The sequence below is a fragment of the Planococcus citri genome, chromosome 4, assembly GCF_950023065.1.
Source record: "Planococcus citri chromosome 4, ihPlaCitr1.1, whole genome shotgun sequence".
In the NCBI taxonomy this organism is placed as follows: domain Eukaryota; kingdom Metazoa; phylum Arthropoda; class Insecta; order Hemiptera; family Pseudococcidae; genus Planococcus; species Planococcus citri.
Window position 1 is genome coordinate 55,958,631 of NC_088680.1, and position 23,027 is coordinate 55,981,657.

Consider the following 23,027-nt stretch of genomic DNA (forward strand, 5'->3'; position numbering starts at 1 on the left):
GAATGGATTTGAATCGATTAAACCTTCAAAAGCGATGAAAAATAATTTGCATTAATTTTTTAACAATAAAAGGTGAATGTTCTCATGTCACCCTGTAATTTGGGCAAGCTTTTGAGTCACTTAATATTGATGAAAATTTCCAAATTATCGATGACGATTACTTCGAACATTGAACTATAACGACCCCTCCCTACCATAAATATATTCTAAAAATAGTCAAAAAATCTTGTTGAAAAAAAAAAAAACATTCGAAAGAAGACCCTCAATGACTTGCTTTCTTTACCACTGTATTTAGTAGAAAAAAATTTAAAAAGTCCCATAAAAATAATTTTTTTAGAAAATTTGAATAGCAAAATGCTAAAGCAGGACGTTTTATTGGCAAATTCTTGATCTCGACCTTTACACTCAAAACATTGTGCAACATGAAAAATTTGGTAAAAAAAATTCAAAGTAGCTTGGAAAACCAGGAATCACGATTTAACGCTCCCAGCACTGATACTTGATCAATTTCACATAAAAAACTGTAAAAACTCCAGAATTTTCAAACAAAGTAAGGATAGAATTTAGGTGGATTAAGTAACTGATCAAAATTTTAGAAAAATTGCTCAGAATTCCAATGCACCCAATCCCATTTTTAATGCATTTACTACCGAAAAAAATTATTCCAATAATAACCCATCAAACTATCAGACTATAATATCAGATGCGGTTTTTACTACAGTTTTTTTTTCTTCAAAGTTTCATGCAAAATTATAATTTTTTGAGATCCTTGGGAAATGATAAGGTCTGATAGTTCTGATGGTTTGGTTAGATTGTAAATGAAATTACATTTTAAAAAATAAGTTGATCACTCAATTTGATCTATTTTAGAAGAAAAGATTTAAAAAAACTTACGAGGAAGAATCCAAACCAACAAAAATTTTGGGTACAAATAACTATACAGTAAGTCGAAAAAGCACAGAAAAATACCTCACTATGCAAAAATTTCAGATACTTGAGTTCATTTTTCGAACTTCGGGAAATTTTTAAGAATCAAAATAATTTGAGCCAAAGACAAAAAAAAAATTTCACCCAGAAAAGTGGAAACTTCTGAAAGTTTGGTTGGATCATGAATGGGATTAAATTTTGAAAAAAAAAAAAAAAAGGTTCGTCGCACAATTTGATGCATTTTAGATGAAATGGTGATAATACTGACAAGGGAAGTATCCAACATCCAACCAACAGAAAAATTTCGTGTACAAACAAAACTAAGTAGATCGAAAGAGAATTAAAAAATACCCCAGTCAGCCAAAATTTCAGACCCTGGAGTTCACTTTTCGAACTGTGGAAAAAATTTTAAAATCAAATTTCAGCCAAAAGCTCAAAAAAAATTTGCCCACTTGAGCAAGAAAATTAGAGTTTGATGATATAAAAATAATATTTTCAATACCCCTCACCCCCCCTCATGTAATCGATCAGAAGCGGTTTCCAGCCGTTTTGAACAGTTCTAGAGCATCCAGTACATTTTTGGAAATCACAATTTCCACAAAATTTCAAGTTGAAAAATTGAAATTTGGTGGGAACTAGACTTTCAATAATTTCTCAAATCGATCGGAGGAAGTTTCACGTTGTTCTGAAGCCTCCAACGACATTTTAATGCATGCAACTTTTCAATTACAAAATTACTGGAAAAATGAGATTTTGAAAAAAATCAAAAATTTTCAAACTGTCGCGTGTCGCTGGAGACTCCAGAATTGCTTGAAATGGCTCCAAAACTGTTTTACGAATTGATTGGAGAAATAAAAATGGTGCTACATTCCAAATTTCAGCATTATAGCTGGGTAAAAATTTGATTCTCTTACCTTTCTCCCAAGAATTTTAAAAAGGTTGTCAAATAAGTTGAAAAAATCAATTTGAGCATCTGAAAATTTAGCTGATTTGTTTTATTAGTTCAAAATTAAAAATCTTTCTGCCAGTTTAGATAATATGTACTTTTTTTGTATGAGTAACTTGAAAGAAAATCATTACAAAGTAATTGCAAAAAAAAAACATACTATACCTAATCGGTTTAAAATTTTCCAATTTTTGCAAAAAAATTATTGGAATTATAATAAAAGCTAAAAAATTGTTAAAATTATTGAAAGCACGAGGAAAAATATATTTTTTTTAAACTCACAAATCCTAATTAATCAAATCCTACCTATTTTCAAATTTTCAAACTAGGTATCAGAAATTTCTCAATTTTTAGTAAGTTGGTGACCAAATTTCTTTTACTGGGTAAATTTTAATCAAGGTTATTCCCTTTTCTTGCTCCTAAAAATAATAATTCCGTTCCCTTCGAGTCCAAATCATATCTTCTTGGATATTTTTACTTTCGTGTCATTTCTCTAGTAGCATAAATCATTAATTTGACTTACTCATATCTTCACACTCAAATAAGTGACCATTCTATTTTTCTTATGGCAATAATTCGTACTCACCTGAAACAAAATATAAAATTCGAATTAGTTTATTTTATTCAATCAATAATGTCATTCACAAAATGAAGACAAAAATTTGATAGAAAAATTGGTACAAAAGAGTCACAGTTCGTACACTTTTAGGTAAATGGGTAGATAAGATGGTAGGGTAAGTCAGAGATGTTTATTACAGGCTCAAATTCATCCTAGATAAAATTTTCTCATCACAGCAGTAAAATTCGTCCAATTCTCAAATCATTCATCTTCAACCAGGTTAAAATTAAAATTGCTCCAGGGCAAAAACCTCTTTCACAACCGTGAACCGACTAAGCAGTTCAACCTCTGTGTCTGTTTACACAAACCCAAAGATGTAATTTGTTTGACAATTTTCCTTAAATTTTCGAAATTCCTAATTCAATTTTCAAACAATATCTCAATCTGTTTCAAAACAATTCGAGTATTTGAAAATATTTACAACGAAATCTCTATAAATGTTAAACAACATTTTTAGAAAACCGTTACAGGAGAGTAAAAAATTGTAGAAACATTCGCACAGAAACAATAATATAAAAGTATAAAAATTCTAACATGTAAACGAACATCATCCTCGCATTCAGTCCAACAACAACAAACGCAGCCCATAACTCATTAAATTAAAACCATCTCTCTGCCTCCAAAGAATTATTACCAATACCACTCGACAAACGGACTACTAGATCTCACCAACGCTGCAGTGTTGTGCTTCTATTGAACCGTATCCTGCGGTTGGTATTTCTCAAAACACGTTAATAAAATTGCATAACCGAAACGCCGTGAAAATGTCACCTTGTATCCTTTGGAGCATTAGTACGCTGGCACTGGATAATTTACGCAAACGAACATATGGTCGAATCGAATCAACATTTCGCATCATTCTAATTACTAGGTAGCTCGATGGGACGATTCGATGGCAGACTGAATGATGAAAAAAAAAAGTAATTCAACGCTCGTTGGTTTGAAAAAAAAAAGTACCACGACTTACACTAATTTTCGTGAACATGAACATCCCAGGTTAGTATACACTTATTCGAGAATTACACGTGATAGGGGAAAAAAGAAGGTGTAATAAAACAATTTACGAGTAAGTATTGAATTTAAATGAACGCATTACCGAGCTTATAGATAGGGTCATCGGTGGAGTTACAAGAAGCGCTGAAAGAAAGGAAAAAAAACGGTCTAGAACAAATGAGATAGGTACAACGAGGAATGGAATAGGATACACGAGTATACAACGTACACATATCGTATCATGGTCAATTGTACCGGATTCACGGTTGGCAGGGTATCGTTGTGTATTAAATGTTTCATCTTTTACTCTTATTTTTGTTATCGAAAAAGAGTAAAAAATGTTCTTCGAAGGGAACACAATGTACGCATAAATTATACAAATTTTTCAAACGTGTTTGAATTTTAACTCGACATTTCGCCGCCGCCGTGTGTAATAAGATACGTGAAAACGATTACAGCAAAGTAAAACCGAAAGGTGAGTGTTCGAGGAAACAAAGAAATGAGTTAATTAAATGAAATGTTTAGCTACTCGTTTCGACAACAGCATTAAGCTCTTCGTATACCTAATGTACTTTGGTGAAAAGAATACCATGTTTCTCACGCTAAAATACCATCGTTGTATTTTTTTTCCTTCCTTCTTCTTTTTTTTTTTCGCCAAATACCTTCCTACAAAAACAAACACTATTCTGGTATCATCGCATGTAGGTACTTGTTGTATACTAGTCCAGTCCAGTGAAAACGGTATTCGACAATATGTACTAGTCCCACATGCCTATAAAACATCATTCAAGGTCATTGAGAAAGTGGTCAAAACTTACTACTGCAAAGTTACTATACAACCGTTTAACTGGGTCAATGACTCAATAGTTCATTCATTATTGTCGTGCGTAAACGTATTCCAAATAGCAAACCAGTTCGAGACAGGATTGAAAATTTGCATCCGTTGATAATGAAATTATCAATTTAAATACTGGTTTCCGTCACTTACTTATAGGTATACCAGCGGTATACAAAAGTTGCGCTTCGTCGTGAATACCATTTAAGAATTATGTAAGAAAATAAGTTTTATTATAGCAAATATGCTATACGGAATCGTCGGGCGTTTAAGCCGAGGCTCGGTAAACCGGTTCTAAAGACGGTTATGAATTAATCCGCTAAGCCCGCGCGTCCCACAACAATTCGCTAATTAAACTGGCCGTTGAGCGTGCGGCGATCGATGGATGGCGATGTCCAAAAAAAATGCACAGGTTGAGAGGTAGAATAATGGATAATGCCGTTGGAAATGGTTCATATTTAATTTAAAGGTCAGCCGAGTGGATTCGCATAGATCACCTTATCTTATCGATGGTTCAGTGGAACCATAACAGAAGATCGTGTTATTATCTGAGTTGACTAGAAGAAGGGAGCTTTCTCTGGAAAACTGGGAGAAATGAGATCCTTAAAATTGGGGATGAAGAAAATTTACAGCAAGCAGCTGTTGGAGCTCCACTCACTTCAATTTAATGAGATGAAATGACAATTATTTTTTCGATAAAATTTTCCCAAAAATTTCAATTGCCCAAACAGAAGATAAAGGCTTTGAAATTTGAATATTACAACATGTGCTGTCCACGAATTGAATAAACCGATTAAAAACTCTGATTGGTCAATTATGATTCCGAAAAAACCTCGTTCGAAGTAATCTTTAAATTGCAATTACGATTAAACTCCACTTTGACACAAACGGGGAAATTTGTATTTTTGGGGCTCAAAATTTTCACGATTTGTAACACTCCAATTTCATATTTTGAGATTTCAGATCATTTTTTTTTTTTTTTTTGAAAAAATTGAGACTAGAAAAATTCCTTTTTTTCACTAACTTCGGAAGAGACCCAAAAAATCGAGTTGAAACATTACAAAGGAAGATTTCCAGAGTTTTAGCTGCTCAAGAAAATTTACTGCAAACAGCTGTTGCAGCTCCACTCCCTTCTCGAGATTTCTGTCTTCAAAATGGGTAGGTACATATTTCAGAAATGGGTGACTAATTTTTGAAATGAAAGATTGAGAAGTACATACAAAGAAAATTTACTGAAAGCTAAAAATGTGGGTGACTGATGAAGTAAATAGGTAAAAGTAATGAATACAATTTTCAACTAGGATAAATTTCTTGTTTTGCTTTCTGTATTTTCTTATTAATTTTTTTTTGCAGTCCAATTTTCAGGGTGAGGTGCGTTTTGAGAATGATAGTTGGTAACTTTTCATCATTCAATGAGCTTCAATTTAATGAGATGAAATTACAATTATTTTTTCGATAAAATTCTCCCAAAAATTTCAGTTGCCCAAACAGAATATTAAGAATCCTGCAGGGTTTGAATATTCAAAAATCTGCATTCGAAAAATTGAATAAATCGATGAAAAAAATCTGATGGTCAGTTATTATCCCGAAAAAACCTCGTTTATAGATACTTATCTTTAAATTGCAATTACTTACAATTAGACCCATATTTGACACAAACAGGGAAATTTGTATTTCTGCGGCCCAAAATTTTTCAAAAAACAATGATATTCCAGAAGTGGCCCTCAACTTTGATTTGTAACTGTCCAACTCACATTTCGAGATTTCAGGTAGGTAATTTTTTTTTTGAAAAAAATGAGCCCAGCAGAATCACTTTTTTTCAGCTCACTTCAGAAGAGATCCAAAAATCGAGTTGAAATATTACAAAGAAAGATTTCTACAGTTTTAGCTACCCGATCACACATTTTGAGATTTCAGTTGTTTTTTTTTTGCAAAAATTGAGCCCAAAAAATACACACAGCGTTCTCAATTTTTTCCGTTTGGTGACTGAAATTAAAAATCAAGGAATAAATTCTGAAAATTATAGGTATAAAACTTGGGATAGAATTTTTTTAGAAGCTGAATATTTGCGTAGAAATGGGAATCATAGAATTTTTGTTTTGTTTTTTGCTAATGTGTCTTGTTATCTTGTTTTAATCCAGCTTCTCTGTTTTTTTTTTTTTTTTTTTTTTTTTTTTTTTTTTTTTGAAAAAAAATACCAAGTTATTTTTTTAGCATTTATGAAATTTCAATTTGAATTTATTCTTCCCAATCCATAAAAATTAAAACATTTTGGCCTAAAATTTTTTGTTTGAAAATTTTTCATAGCCCTTTCCACGTCTCAAGAAATTGAAAAAAATATACTTATTAGAAAAAGGCCTTTTCCAAATGTTTTGTTTTTTTTTCCTAATTTTTCATGTTGTTCTGTTTGTATGAAATTTTGTCCATCCTTTTGTAAATTTTCAAACTTCTTAAAAATTTGGTTACGAAAAAATCCATCTTCAGCTATAAAATTAAGAGACACGAATCTGAAAAAAAATTAAACACCCATCCTCATTCTTAAAAATTAAAAGTCTGAGAAAATTGTGTTGCTTTTTCATTTTCCAAATTCTCCAATTTTTTTAAATTTTGATATTTTTTGGGGGGAGGAGGAGGGGATAGAATTGAAAGAAAACTATTGCCAAAAATGTTAACCTCCTCCTCTTTTAAAAAAGACTAGAATATATGGGGAAATAAACTGCTTTTTCATCTTTTAAATCAAACTTTGGGATTTTATAATTATTTTCACTTTTTTTTTAGAAATTCGTATTATTAAAAAAAAATCCTGAAAAGATAAGTAATAATCTGAAAATTTAATAATTTTCCATAAAACAAGAAAATTCCAAAATAAATTTTTTTCAAGAAATGAAAAAAATCTGAAAAAATGCTGACCATTGCAGCCCCTCTAAAATTAAATAATCGAAAAAATATCCAGCTTTTGTTCTCTTTTCTCAGAATTTTTTTTTGAGCAAAGGTTCAATTTTTTGACAACACTGTAGGCATCTAACAAGATAGGTACGTAGGTATAACCCGAACCAAACAAAACTAAATCAAAAGAACATGCAAAATAATCCAAGCAGCTACACTTTCAAGTCTTTGAGTTCATTTCTTGAATTTTTGGTGAATTTTCAGAAAACCAAATCAGACTGAAAATGAAAAAAAAAAGAAAAAAGAGATTTTATTCATTTGAACTAGAAACTGAAATTTCATATTTTTTTAGGATCCAAATTCTTTAAGAAACTGTAGAAGTCTAAAAATGAGAAAGAGTAGCTACTACAACTCTGGAAAAATAGAAAGTAATTTTGGGCTTCTAAATAAATATTATCAATTATTTATCATAGCATGTTTTAAGGTTTTATTGTTTTTTTTTTATTTTTATTTTTTTAATTTTTTTTTAATTTTTTTAATTGGACTTGATACTTACAATATGAAATGGATAACGAAAGGTTCTTACTGTGAACTTGAAACTTTTTAAAAATCATTTCAACTCGTATTTTAAGAAAAATTACACCCATTTTCGATTTTTCCTTTTTAGTGCTTGGTGTTTGAATAATTCAAAAATTGCTTAAAAATATTTTTTTTCAAAAATTAATACTATCTACGTATAATACAATCGGAAAATTAAAAAAAAAATTTTTGAACCTAGGCTCCGGAGGGATTCGAACCCTCGATCTCCTGTTTACTAGACAGGCGCTTTAACCAACTAAGCCACGGCGCCTCCTCTCGCCCATCCCACTAAAACGGTTTTTTCGCCGATTTTAAATGTCTTCAATTAGCTCGTAGCTGTTCTCGTCCACATATTATTTTTGGGAGTCTTTATTCGGATGAGCCTTTGAGAAAAATCTAGGATCAGATCAATTTTACCCCTTGCCCCCCCTCTCACGATATAAGTAACTATTATGTAGATGCAAGTCGATTCACGTCGATTTTCTGATGACATTCAATTTGCTCACTGAACACTGAACTGACCAGAGTAATGAGCTGGATTCTCGATATATTGGTACTCAGCTCTGTACTGTTGAGATTGGTCGACTGGCGACTGGCGCGCGATTCAAGATACCGAAATTCCGGCGCGATTTACGCGGTCAAAAGTTGACTCACGACCGAAATAATTTTATAATAGGAGACGCGTGATGAGAATACGCATCAAGGCTATCTGCTACATTCATCGTCCAAAAAATATACCTACCTACTCGAACACACTACATATACGAGCACTGAGCAGTATATACGATCCGATGATAAAATCAAAATGTAATTTCCAAATCACTCCCAAAGGGGTGTTCTGCTTCGAGTACTCCGGCATAGTACAGAGAGAGTACTTGACTCGGAGTACCTATGTTTCATGATTTCCGTTGTTGTAGGTACGTACACGTCGTCGTTGTCGCCATCATCATCTAACTACCACGAGAATCGAGCTTTGTCTGCGACAGCTGATGTCGGTTAACAATAATACATCCTGTATCAACCATTACACTTATGTATTTGTATACACACATATATACTGGTCCGTATAGCTTCATCGTATAGGTACTACAGGTACACACGGTACACAGGTAGGTACCCGATCCATGCACACAGAACGAGTATCGAAAACCGGAAGGAAACAGGTGCAAACTACTCGTACCTTTCCACGGTGTCGTCAACCGTTTCTCAACTCACACATGCATGATTATTAGTAATTTCGTATCAATTTCGTCCTTTTACACCATCGCGTCCGTCGCTCTCCGGTTCAACCCTTCACTGCCGACTGCCATTCCTACTATTGCAGCAGCGACGAGGACGACTGAGACTGTGACTCTTCGACTCCAGCACGGATGTGAATTTGAATTCATTCACGATCAATTACCACAGCACGTAGAGTTAATGAGTTTCGCAGCAGTTTTGTTTGTTCGAGCCATTTTTTTTTTACCTTTTCTATTTGATTAGCTGCGGTATTATAAGATTTTTTTTCGCTCGAGCTAGATTATTTTCGATTCGTTTCCTCTCGGTTCTCTCTTTTTTTTGGGTTTGATTTTTAACTAACTAATTATCGACTATGGTAATCTTTACCTTTTTACACTCAAATACCTATATTATTTTAACGATTAGTTAGGTAATTCCAGTGATGTAATTTTGTGTTGCTGTATGGTTAAAATGTTGTTCGAATCGACGCTTTTTCGTCAATTTTTTTCTCTACTCATCAAATGGAATGGATTACGTTTGCTTTGAAATTATCATTCGATTGCCGTCGTTTTATAAAGACTTATTCGGTGAACTAATTTAATCGTTTTTTATACGATGGCAAAATTACACGCTCAGGTGTGGCTAAAATCGCTTCATTAAGGATTCCTAAAATGTAACGAGGGAATTTTTTTACTCATTTTGGGAATAAAGAGTTCACATAATTGAGGAATTTTGAACAGCTGGGTGATGGAAGACATCTGATGAGCTTCAGAACAGCAATTAAATAATTGATATGGGAAGCAATGAAAACTGCAAATGAGACAATTTGAACAATCTACAAATTATCAGCAGAAAATTAACACATGAATGGGACATTTTTAGATGCGATGTTGCCAAATGCTCAAAATATAACACAAAGAGAAACTGTGTTGTTGGTATCATCTGAGGGAGTCCCCAGGTTTTTGCATAATCTTACTCCTTATGCAATGCTGATTACTCCGTCAGTCATGCTCGTATTTCATTATAAGTTGCCGATCCGTTTTTTTGAAGGGGCAAAAATAATTTTACATCAGATTTTAATTTAAAAAACTGAGTAATAATTCTGGTAGTACATTTGTACATGTCAAAAGCAATAAAAAAAGCCACCTTCACTTTTTTCCCAAACTCAAAGGCCCCATATCCTAGAGGAGTTAATTAGAGGTCAACATTCTGATCTGATTACACCAGGTCAAATCTAAAATTGGATCTGGAGAATGTCCTGATTTGATCACGTCTGATCAGATCCATTCGGACTTGGTCTGATAAAATTGGATCTTCCCTATATTTCATACATTGAGGTTTAAACAGATCCAATCAAATCAATCCTCTGATCTGACTACATCTTGGATAGATCTGATTCTGAGGAATGTTCAGAGCTGATCACGACTGATCGGGTCTGAACAGATCTGATCCGATCAAAATTTCAATCTGGCCAAACTGGTTAGTTCTAATTGAATCCGAGAGAATGTTCAGATCTGATCAGGCCTGATCTGGTCTGGAGTTCTGAGCAGATCTAATCCGAAGAAATCTTTAATTTGACCAAATGTAGTCAGACCTAAGTGAATCCGGGGAATGTCTGAATTTGATCAGGTCTGATCAAATTTCTTCAGATCTGGTCAGCTCCAAGTTTTATCTGATTACATCTCGGTTAGATTTGATTGCATCAGAAGAATCTTCAGATCTGATTCTGATCAGGTCTGATTTGGCCTGAACAGATCTGATACATACCTATAATCAAAATTTTAATTTGACCAGATTTAATCAGGTCTCTCCAGCTGAATCTTATAAGGTTTGAGTCTGAATAGATTTAATCCAGGGACTGTTACGTTACCTACTAGTAATTAATACCCGTGAACTGTATCTTTTCAGTAGAAAGTTCATTTTGCTTTTGAGGATAGATGCTGGCCTTTTTTTGGTCCCTCTGAACCAAAACACTTGGCTCATTAGTGCCCCATGAGAAAGTGATTATGTGGTAAAATTCGAAATACACTCTTTGTAAACCCCTTCCACCCTTCTCATAGTCCTTGAATCAGAGTCTGGATGGAATAAAACATGGAAATTCCGGAAAATTCAAGATATAAAATCATTAGACGTTGCCAAATGTACAATATGAATGGATTTTTGACACATATCTAATCAAATTCTCTGTTTTCCATCTTCAAAACACAAAAATATGATTTAAGTATATGAAGTTCATTCAAATAAATTCCTTATTTTCCAACATTTAAAATCACACACAATTAAACTAATTCACAGATCAATTGAAAATATCAATTTACACGTTGCCAAAAATATCTAAATTGGGAATGAATTTGTTCTAACACACATTGTAAAAGTAATCTTTAATGATCAAAGTTTATAAAAATTATGATTTATGGGAAGATTCCATTCAAATTTTTCAATTCCCATAAAAACAATCAAAAATATCAACAAGCAGTGTTGCCAAACATTCAATTTTGAATACAAAGCGTAGATAGGTACTTCTGTTTCAATTCAAATTCGTCAACTTAGAAACAGTTTTCTCTCGTAGAAGAACTCTCTACAAACGATTAACGATTTATTATGACAATTTCCAACTCGACTCGCATGGCAGGGCAGTTCACATACCTACACAATATAAACACAGAAGTCTCGAGCAAATGACAAAATTCAACTCTCTGAAATTGACATAACAAAGATACAAATCACCTTGAGCAATCACGTGGCATATACACTTGACGAGAGAGAGAACACAAACGTTGAAAAATACACACGCGGGTTCACAGAGTAAAAAAAAAAAAAAAAAATGGGAAAAAAATAAACACGAATCGCATCAAGTCTCATAAGTATCCAAGTCGTCAGTCAACGTGGCAACATCGTCTCAACTGATCGAATCTTTACCCACATAATTAGCACAGAGCAACGTAACATTCAAGGATATTTCACATATGGCAATTACCTTAGCTATTTTCTTTCCATCATGGTATATATTTTTAATAAATCTTGTATTAGTTAAATTGCCGCGCTCAGATCAAACACCATTAGAGAGTTCTTTTTTTTTAAAAAAAAAGAGATAGAGTAAAAAGTAGAACATAATCTATTTCAAAGATTATGAACGTACTATAGTAGCCTACCTAATTGTAAAAGTACCTAGAGAGATACCCAATAGTGGTAAGAATACATACGAGTAGTATGTCGATGTACTATAGCAAAGCACGTACACTGAGATGAGAAACCAAAAATAACTAACCATCATATATTACATCTCGGTTGAAAATTTTTTCATCCGATTCACCATCCAATATCCATCATACATATATTAGTAGTAGTACGAACAAAAGCGGGAGTTATTTTTGGTTTACCTTATCGACCAAGTGCGTAAACGTTTTACCACATGTGCTTCGATTTGAAAAATATTTTACACTTGTAGCAAACATGTTTACTCTCGCTTTCTATTTCAACGCTAGAGTTCTGAATTTTTTTACACGAGGCTCTATACACATTCATATAGTCAGTCCAACGACGATGTGGTAACATTGACTCGAATGTACGTCTGTCTACACTCCATCTCTACGTGTGTATTCCATTTACACCTAACACCAACTCTTTCGTCGTAGGGCTATACGACTATCTAAGTAAAATTCAATTCTCAAACAAAAGAAAAGAACTTACACCTTGAAAGGAAGTGTGAATCGATTTCAGCGAATACATCTCTCGGTACACGTTGGTTACCAAACCGGTTTTATACATTCGAGTATAAAAAATCAAATAAACCGTCAATAACGAATGAAAAAAAATCTCATCAAAAGTCGATTAAATAGTCGAAAATTATTTACAACCCGATACGATATATTCGAAGAATATTTTCGAATAAAATAAATCTTCTTAAGGATCGCGAAGAGAGAAAAAAACTATAAAAATGAAAATTTCCAATAGAACCACAACAGGTACCTATACAGGTAAACTTTGAGGTACAGGTGGGATAATACACGTGAGAGAGGAAAGAGGATCATTCATTCAGTGTTACCAGTCGTAGGGATTTTTTATGACAAGTTCAAAAATATGAGGCAGATTTTTTCGAAGATTCCAAAATTATTCAGGGGCGTAGCGAAGGGGGGGCTAGGGGGGCAGCCTGCCCCCCCAGTGTTTCGCGAAAGTTGGGAAAAGTTGGGAAATTGTGAGAAATGCAAGAAAGTTGGGAAAATACAAAAATTCCGACAGTAAGTATTTTAGTTTTGGAGTTTTCAAATATTAAAATTTTTTACAATCATCAAAGTTGAAAACTTTCCCAACTTTTGAAGCCAAACCAGTTTCTAAATTTATAATTTTACCAACTAAAATTCACATTTTTTCAAAAATTTTTGCCCTCGCTTCGCTCGGGCCAATTTGTTTTTTTTTTCACACTTGAAAATTTCAAGAAACTATTAATGAATTTCTTAAAAAGTTGAGATGAGAAAAACCGAATTTTTTCTTTGAATTACAATTTTTCCAAAGTTTTTAGCCTTGATTCGCTTGTGCCAATTTGATTCTCTTCTACTAAGTTACAATTTCAAGAAACGTATGATTGAATTTGAAAAATATTGAGACCAGAATAACTTGATTCTTTTATTAAAATTGATGTTCTACTTTTCTATTTCAAGTCGCATATTTTCCAAAACTTTTGCCATTGCTTTACTCGGGCCAATTTAGTTCTTTTTTTCACACTAAGAATTTCACAAAACCATTGATAAATTAAAAGAAAGTTGAGGTCAGAAAAACCGAATTCTTATATTAAAATTGATGTTGTTCTACATTGCGAACTACAAACTTTTTAAAGCTTTCGGCCTCGCTTCGCTCGGCCCAAATTTTGATTCTCATCTACAAAGTTACAATATTTTAAAAAATCTATGATTGAATTTGAAAAATGTTGAGATTACAAAAACCGAATTCTTTTATTAAAATTGATGTTATTCTACTTTTCGAATCATAAATTTTCCAAAACTTTTGCCCTCGCTTCGCTCGGGCCTGCTTTAAACGATTTTAAAAATATGAAGATTAAACAGAAAAGTTCCAGAAATACTCATAATATTCAAAGCTTATAAAAAATTCAAATTTTTCATTTCTTTCGGAACAGAACCACTATAGCTTTTCAAAATTTTTAATACCAGAGTGTTCAGCACGTTAAAATTTTGATTATAGTCGGCAAAGTTACAATTTTTGGCTACAAAATGTCGTGATACAATCCCCTCACTACTTGTAACTTGAATACCCTCTTTTTTCATCCAACTTGGGAATTTTCAGTCAAATTAGTTGGGAATCTTAGGATCTTTGCCCCCCTGCAAAACCACTTCGCTACGTCCCTGAAATTATTTATTATGTTTTTGGGCTGACGAATGATCTGCCTGTTTATTGTTTATGGGATTCTCTTTAAAATTGAGGCTGAAGATAGCATCGTACCAAAAATATGAATTTTAGTGTTTCAAGGAGGCCCTTCTTTCACCCAAAAATTCAATTTTGAGGAGAAAATCAATTATGGGGGGAGGGATATTTTCGAAACTCGAAACCTTCTTCAATTGATTTTGCACATTGCAAGTTTATTTTGTGAATGCAGAATGCATGGTTCACTCAGAAAATCAACTTTTAGAGTTATACCTTCTTACTGTTAAAAATGAAAAAAAAAATAAGGAAACTGTTTAATTTGCTATTTTTTAACCACAGCATGGTCACTTATGGGGGACATCTTACAAAAAATTCAGCTTCCAGTTGAAAAATTTAAAGGCTCGCAAGAGTTTAAATTTCTCAAAATAGCTAAAAAATTGCACGATAGATGAAAAAAAATCAAATGACGTCATTACTTCAGAATACTACATTTCTGTTCATATTTTTACTATGATCACGTATTCTAAGGCTCAATTTTAATTTCAGCTTAGAAATAGAATGGTGATATTTTTGGGAAGGAGGGGGGTGGGTGGGGTTCTGAATTTTTCTACAAGTGTGAAGTATCAAAAAAAAATGATGTGATAGGCAGCTAGAAATCTGAAAATATTTTATTTTTGTCACACATCATTTACAAACGTTTTGAGGTACAATTTTAGCTAAATTTGCCCCCCCCCCCCAAAATAATGAACTCCTGAAAAATGCGATGGTGGAGCTGCAGTTTTAGGAATTCTTTTCTTTGAGCATATTGTAAGTTTTGAGAGTCATTTAAATTCTTTTTTCAAAAAATCAGCTCCCTTAAAGTACATTTTTCATTTTCCTCATCCATGTCGAAAAGTTGGTCTCAAAACACGATATATATGGTTTATATATAGGAGATTTTCAAGATGGCAATGATGCAATCCGAAGTACCTATGAATGTAAATTTTTTCAAAAATTTGGGCCTTAAGACATGCTAATTTTCCTAACTGATATCAGAACAGAGTTTCAAGACGTGATTGCGATTGGAATGTGACCAGAAACGACTTATTCGGTTCAAAACACTTGTCAATAGGTTTTTCATCCATTTAATGCAATTGGTGGGTTATTTTGGACAGGGATGAAAAGCTAGCCGAAAGCTTAAAGCCGAAAGCTGAAAGCCGAGCAGATTTGCACAACAGTCAAAAGCTAAAAGTTTGCAAGTTTCATGTTTTCCAAGCCAAAAGTTTCATTTTTTTGGCTTTTTCAAAGGCTTTTTTGCAGAATTGAATTCTCTAAATTCAGAAGAAACAAAAAAATGAAAAAAATTTCATTCAATTTTATTTTAATGCGATTTAATGAAATGAAAAAAAAAGAAAATAATTCTAGCAATGAATATTTTCCATTATCACTAATTATGAAATGAATGCAGCTGATTTAATTTTTAATTCCCTTTTTTTTATGAATTGATTAAAAATTCAAAGTCAAAAGCGCAAAGCCAAAAGTTTGAAGCTAAAAGCTTAATGAAATATAGCTGAAAGCTATTAAATTGAAAATATAAGGGAAAGTCATTGGAAGCTGAAAGTTTGGCTAAAGCAAGCCTTAAAAATCGAGATAGCCGAAAGCTAAAGCCAAAAGTTTTAATTTTGAAATTTCAAGCTAAAAGCCAAAAGCTGAAGTTTCATTTTAAGGCTTTTCGTCGCTGATTTTGGAAAATTTAGACCCCTGCAAGATATTCAATTTTTCGATTGAACGTGTCAATTTATTTTGTAATCTACAAATTAAAAAATGAAAAAAAATTAATATAAATAAATTTAAATCAATATTTTTTTATTTTTTATTTAAAAAAAATAAATTAAATTAGTAATCAAAAGTTTTTAATTTGTTTTTATTAAAAATCAATTTTAAAATATAAATTTAATTAACATAATTATTTTTTGGATCTTAAAATAAATTGCCATCATTTGTCATCAATATTTATAGTCTCAATTTTTCGATTGAACGTGTCAATTTATTTTGTAATCTACAAAAATAAAAAAAAAATAAAAATTAATATGAATAAATTTAAATCAATATTTTTTTTATTTAAAAAAAATGTCAATTAAATTAGTAATCAAAAATGTTAAATATTACCATGACCTTGGTCAGTGGTTATGATATTGAGAGTCGAAACATTTTTATTCGATGGAGAAATTATTACAAAAATGTCAGGAATTTTTGCCAGACTTATACTGGAGTCAGAACACAAATTTTTGCCTGATTTTATAGAGATCTCGTTAAATAAAATAAGAATGCCAGCAAAAATATTACTTAATGGTACCGATGCGATTTGAAAAAATTTTACAACAAAAACCTGCACATTTCATTTTTTTTTTTTTTTTTTTAAATGGAAAATTCGAGTAAATTTGCAAAAACCTATTTTCTACGACGATTGATTCTAAAAACTGTTTCAAGATTATTTCATCAATTCGATTTCCTCAATCATAGGAGAGATTTCATTGCCTCATTATACCTATTTCATTCTAGAGAATAATTGAATAAAAATAGGACAAATACTCGAGTATGAAAATATTCCTTCGTATATTTATTGAGAAATTTACTGTAATTTTAGTCGTATTGCATTGTGCGATATGAAAATATAACCTGTTGATACCAGTTACGTGCTCTCATACGAATGAGAATTACATTCTAATAAGAGATGCATGTTTTCTTCGAGTGTATAGTACAGGCGCTAGCTTACGTGCCGTATGCACTTTGAGGTGCCCGCGGTTTGATGGCTGATTATTGTAGAGGACATCTCCCTTGATTTAAAAAATGATGTTGTCGCTCCCCTACGTGGTCCACATTTTTGCTTGGGGGCTAAAACCCCCCCATTTTTCAGTTTTTCGCAATTTTCTCAAAAATGGTTGTATTTAGCGATGAAATACCTCAGAGAAAAAATGTAGAGTATCGAATTTCCTACCAAAAATGTCTTATGCATCTTTTCCGTATGTCTGATAGTTTTCGAGGTATTGTTGATTGAAGTTACGCGGCGAGCGCATACACGTTTACATGTATTAGGTAATGGTTACGCTATATGCGTAGTACAGCAAAGTGGCCATTCCATCTCAAACAAATTGCAGTACAAGTTTTATTTTAGTTTCATTTCTTACAAGAAAGCCCATTGTAATCATATTGGGAATTCTACACAATCCACCCCCTTCCCCCTGAAGCCACTTTTCTAAGAACTCAGCTCTTGAAATCAAGTTTTTTGCATTCAGTGCATCGGAATTGTTACCTTAATACAAAGTTTATCTACTTACATGAAAAATTCCTATAAATAGCTGTTTACAATTTTTTCAAATGTCCCATAGGAGGGCAGTGGTGGGGGCCTGGGAAGAGGGGATCTCACGAAGGGTGTTTGAATACATGTACCTATGTATATATGTACATACCTAGTGCACCTAGACACTCACAAGCTTATGAATCTCAAAGCTTCCGTGCTATGTATTCATGTTTGTACTTGGTGACCAAAGAGTCCTCTCAAGAGGCTGGTACATTTACCCCCCCTCCCATTTGCGATTTTATTCGAAAATTCTTGATTTTTAATTTCTTTCTTTTGAAATTTTTACGTAATAAAAACCCCCTTAAAATCCGTTTCATTCATTTTTAATGAATTCTATAGCTAGAGAAATATGTTTCAACCAGTGGCGTAACCAAGGGGGGCGAAGGGGGCCATGCCCCCCCTTGCGAGCGAAAATTTGAAAGAAAACATGCAAAAATGGACGTTTTTTCGTTGTTCAGACCCATTTTTTCTAAAAATTGTCGCTCTCGCTTCGTTCGAGCAGCCAATTTTGTCTTCATTTTCATGAAATCACCACACATCACGATAGATCTCCAGAAAATTACCCCTCATTTCGATTTTTCATGTCTAAAAATCTGGTTTTGCCCCCTCCTTGAGAAAATCCTGGCTACGCCACTGGTTTCAATGAATCATATGGGATTTGTGAGATGTGTTTTTTTGTACGAAACTTCTTCCAAGAATTCCAAGATTTCTGCAAAAGAGCTACAAATTTTAAAACTTTTCTCTCAGCCTCTCTGCCCTGTGGACAACATTAATTCATGTATTTGTACAAGAAAAAGGAGAAAAGTATTGCTCTTTTTCGTTTTTGTAATGGAATAGAAGATTGTAGGGGAGAGGTACCAGTCCCCTGAGAGGACTCTTTGGTCATCAGGTACAAACATGAATACATAGCACGTAAGCTTTGAGATTTATAAGCTTGTAAGGATCTTGGCACACCAAAATAATTACATGGGTACATGTATTCAAACACCCTTCGTGAGATCGCCTCTTCACAGACCCCCACCACTGTCCTCCTATTGGACATTTGAAAAAATTGTAAACAGCTATTTATAGGAATTTTTCATGTAAGTAGATAAACTTTGTATCAAGGTAACAATTTCGATGCACTGAATGCAAAAAACTTGATTTCAAGAGCTGAGTTCTTAAAAAAGTGGCTTCAGGGGGAAGGGGGCGGATTGTGTAGAATTCCCAATATGATTACAATGGGCTTTCTTGTAAGAAATGAAACTAAAATAAAACTTGTACTGCAATTTGTTTGAGATGGAATGGCCACTTTGCTGTACTACGCATATAGCGTAACCATTACCTAATACATGTAAACGTGTATGCGCTCGCCGCGTAACTTCAATCAACAATACCTCGAAAACTATCAGACATAAGGAAAAGATGCATAAGACATTTTTGGTAGGAAATTCGATACTCTACATTTTTTCTCTGAGGTATTTCATCTCTAAATACAACCATTTTTGAGAAAATTGCGAAAAACTGAAAAATGGGGGGGTTTTAGCCCCCTAGCAAAAATGTGGACCACGTAGGGGAGCGACAACATCATTTTTTAAATCAAGGGAGAGGTCCTCTACAATAATCAGCCATCAAACCGCGGGCACCTCAAAGTGCATACGGCACTTAAGCTAGCTCCCCGTCTAGTAGGTTTACTGCCCGTTGAGAGGATTTTTTTTTCACCGTAATAAACAATTAGCTTAATCGTAGGCTATACGACGTACACTTATAATATTTAATTTATCGAAATCATTGTTTTTTTTTACAATTTTTATTATTATTATTTTACCACGGCCGGCTACTCAGCTTTTCTTCGACTTATAATGCGACAAAGCCGAACAGTTTTGTAATGTAAGAGTAGTAAAATAGGAGTATATAAGAGTAGGTATGTGTATACTATAAAAATCATATCGAACCGCGTGCCCGTTTACATATTATGTTGCGCCTTGAATAAAGAAATCAAAACATCAATAAAATACTCCTTTATTTCCATTGTTAAATTTAATTAATAGGAAACGTATGCAAATAGCATATTGTTATACGAGATGGATAAATACCTATTGTATAACAGCAATTATACATACTTGGAGGCTTTTTTTTGCTTCAATCGTTACCTATGCACCGAACTAAGTACATACATGAAGTCATTTTATTTCGTGAATTGTTAATTGAAACTCTCTGGGTACATTTTTGTGGCTTTTCCTTCGTTTTTTTTTTTTTTTTTTTTTTTTTTTTTTATAAAAAGAAAGCAGTTGAATTAAAATTGACAATTGATTTCGAAGTCGACTAATCGTTACAAATACATGCGTAGTATCGCCATTACTCCATTACTGGTACTCTATAGGTAACCTAAATGCATAATTAGGTATTTAAATTTCAAAAGGTAATTGTGGTCTGTACGCATAGATGTGTATTGAAAACGAACATGGGAAAAGTAGGTATTTCGAATTATAACGTCAATTTCAATAAGTTGTTGTTATCGTTGCAGAGTCGAGTCGTATACAAATGTACGCCGGGTAATTAGCATCGGTTGAAAAAAATTTTCAACTCGAACAATGGCGTAGAAAATAATCAAATTGTAATTAACTTTTTTGCGGAGGTTTTTCATTCAGGTTGGATGGATTTTTAAAATAGATTCGATAATGTCTTCATTGATTACAGACCTCTCATTGGTAACTTATATTATAATTAATTGGACGCGAGCAAAATAATAGTGGGTTTGATCACTGCATCGAACGCGAGCAGACATCTCTAATTTTTTTTTCACTCGTTAAAAAACTATGGCTTAGCAACTTAGCTTCTGCTTTGATGAATACGAGAATATTATTACTGTAAATCGTAGAATTTTCTCAGGTTACCGGTTACCAACTAATTCGCTGATGCGAATTTTTCCTTCGTAGAAAACGCGGATACTTGGCGATAAGTTTTCAACGAGTATATTGTAGGTACGAATAATCCGCACTGCAATACCTCTTATCAAATTCCGAAGCATGTAAGGTATTACGAGTACCTACGTGAGTTAGTATTATCTCGTTAAAATAAGAAAAAAAATACTCTAGTGGTTTATAAAATTTACTTTATTACGAGTTATTCAACATTCCGAAAATTATTTCGTCGAATGACGAATTGTTTCGATTGGCGAAAAATTTTACAAAACGATGGATTTGTTCTCGAGTATACTAAATATGTACCTATGGTGGTTGATTACGTAATATGTTCGAGTAGCCTATCACCGAATGAGTCATGTTATAATCGTGATGAAAATTTTATACTTGCAAGTACCAACGTAATTACATTATGCTTTCAAAGAATCAGTGTTATTGGTGTGAAAGAGTAAAAAAAAAAACGTGCCAACGATCGTAGAATTTGTCTACGTTTATTTACGATAACTCGACAATTTTTTATACGTGTTCGAAGACTGCTGGTGATGGTTGTCGTAGTGAAATTTGTACCGTTTCAGCAGATCCCCTCATATGTGCATAAAAAATAGGTACATTCGTACTCGAAAGCACCGTCATCACGAAGGTGATCTAGTTCTCATGGGTTACTAAGTGTATACCTACTTGTAACGTAACATGTACGATGATTAATCATTTGTATATATGTAAATCTAAGTATATGTGTGTTGTATTCCATACGAGCTTTACATGTATACTCAATACTCAAACGGCCGACAATATTAATTTACAAAAAAGTCAATACCTGTGGTAATTAACAATTCATACTGATATACTAAGTACACCTAAACGTTTCCCATTCAATAGCGCGGAGATATAGTAGGTACCGGAGTATACCTATGCTTACTTTGAATAAACCCCACGACTCCATTATCCGATGATTAGAAATTATTGTGAGTCTTTGAAAGGTATTACTATGAGCTATAGAGTTAGAGATACACGAACGTATATGTATGCATTTTAAATAAGCACAGGTTTCGTAATCGTATAGCTATAGGTAGGTAATAGGTTCTATTTATGTATGGTCGAAGATGTGCGCGAAAATCGTATTCGTATTAATTGTTTACCCCCCGTTGACCGATGTGTATTAAGTATGTACTTTCTTTAACATATGAGAATCGTTTGGTTTCGTTGTTGCTTTCATTGACGACTTTCTTTTCGTTGCTCTTTGGTGTCATTGTTGTGAAGTTTTCAAAATTGTTTACAATCGTTTACTTGCCTACGATGTAATAGGGTCGAGTATTTATGGGTGTAAAGTACCTACCTAAGAGGTACAATCAGTGTTGTCAGCAGTTAAACTAGTAACAGTTTAAAAAATGTACCCAATTGAATAATGACATTTACGCTTTCAATTTTTTTCTCAACTTCTCAGATGGGCTTGAATTCTGTTTTAGCATTTTAAACAAAATATTAATAATATAGCATGAAGTTTCATTCCCCCCCCCCCCCCCTAGAAAATCATTGAAAGTGTTTGCAAAATCGTGCAAATATACCATTTTTTTGAAGAAAGTTTTTTAAAAAGTTTACAGGGAATCGAAAAAAATATGTTTTGGACGAAAGTTCATAAATATGTAAAAATACTGGGGGAGAAAATGCATAAAATACAACAGAATTCTCCAGTTTGGTCAATACATTCAGCTCATTTTGAATTTTTTCAAATGATAGGTAATGAAATTTTCAATAACCTTGAATTTATTTGAAATTGGAAAGTATATTCGAAAAATTTCTAATTCAAAAGTAATTTTGGCTGTGATATAGACGACATTGCGAAAGAGTACACAATGAAGGAGGGAGCTAGAAGGAAGAGAGTGATTAAAATATTGAAATTTTGGTCGTTGTGAAGATGTCTCTTCTCCTCTACAGGAGATTGAGTGCATCAGAAAACAACGAAGACCAAAATGTCAAGCTGATGTGGCATACAGTAGTAGATCTGAGAATTTATAGCACACACAAAATCCAATTTTTGAGATTGCCAAGAATGAATTGTCAATATGTGAGTTTTTTGGTGTGAAAAATTCATTTTTGAACTTATTTTCATCTCAGGGGGAATTCCCCTTCTGAGGTAGGAGGGAGGGATCAAAATTCAAAATAGGTATCTATTTGAAAAATATCGTGTTCGGTATCAAAATGCATGTTTTTCATGAGTCCTAACGCTGAATTCATTTTTGAGCTAATTTTTACTCAGGGTTGAAAACCGTTTGAATTTGAATTGGTTGTGATGGTGGTGGTTTTCAGAACTTTTGAAAATAAATGGTTCCCGGTTTCAGTTCCCAAAAGGTTCTCAGTAGTGGCTTTGAAATGATTCCGTTCTGGTTCCAAAACGTATAACTTTC

The 23,027-nt window shown here is 33.1% G+C and overlaps 1 protein-coding gene and 1 non-coding gene across 5 annotated transcripts in view; both read right to left on the minus strand.

The window, feature by feature from the left end:
* LOC135845572 (protein couch potato-like) overlaps positions 1 to 23,027 on the minus strand; it is a 160,483-nt gene that overhangs the window by 101,890 nt on the left and 35,566 nt on the right. The window lies entirely within an intron of this gene.
* Positions 7,983 to 8,056, minus strand: TRNAT-AGU (transfer RNA threonine (anticodon AGU)). The gene has a single exon. It is a non-coding gene; the product is annotated as a tRNA-Thr (tRNA).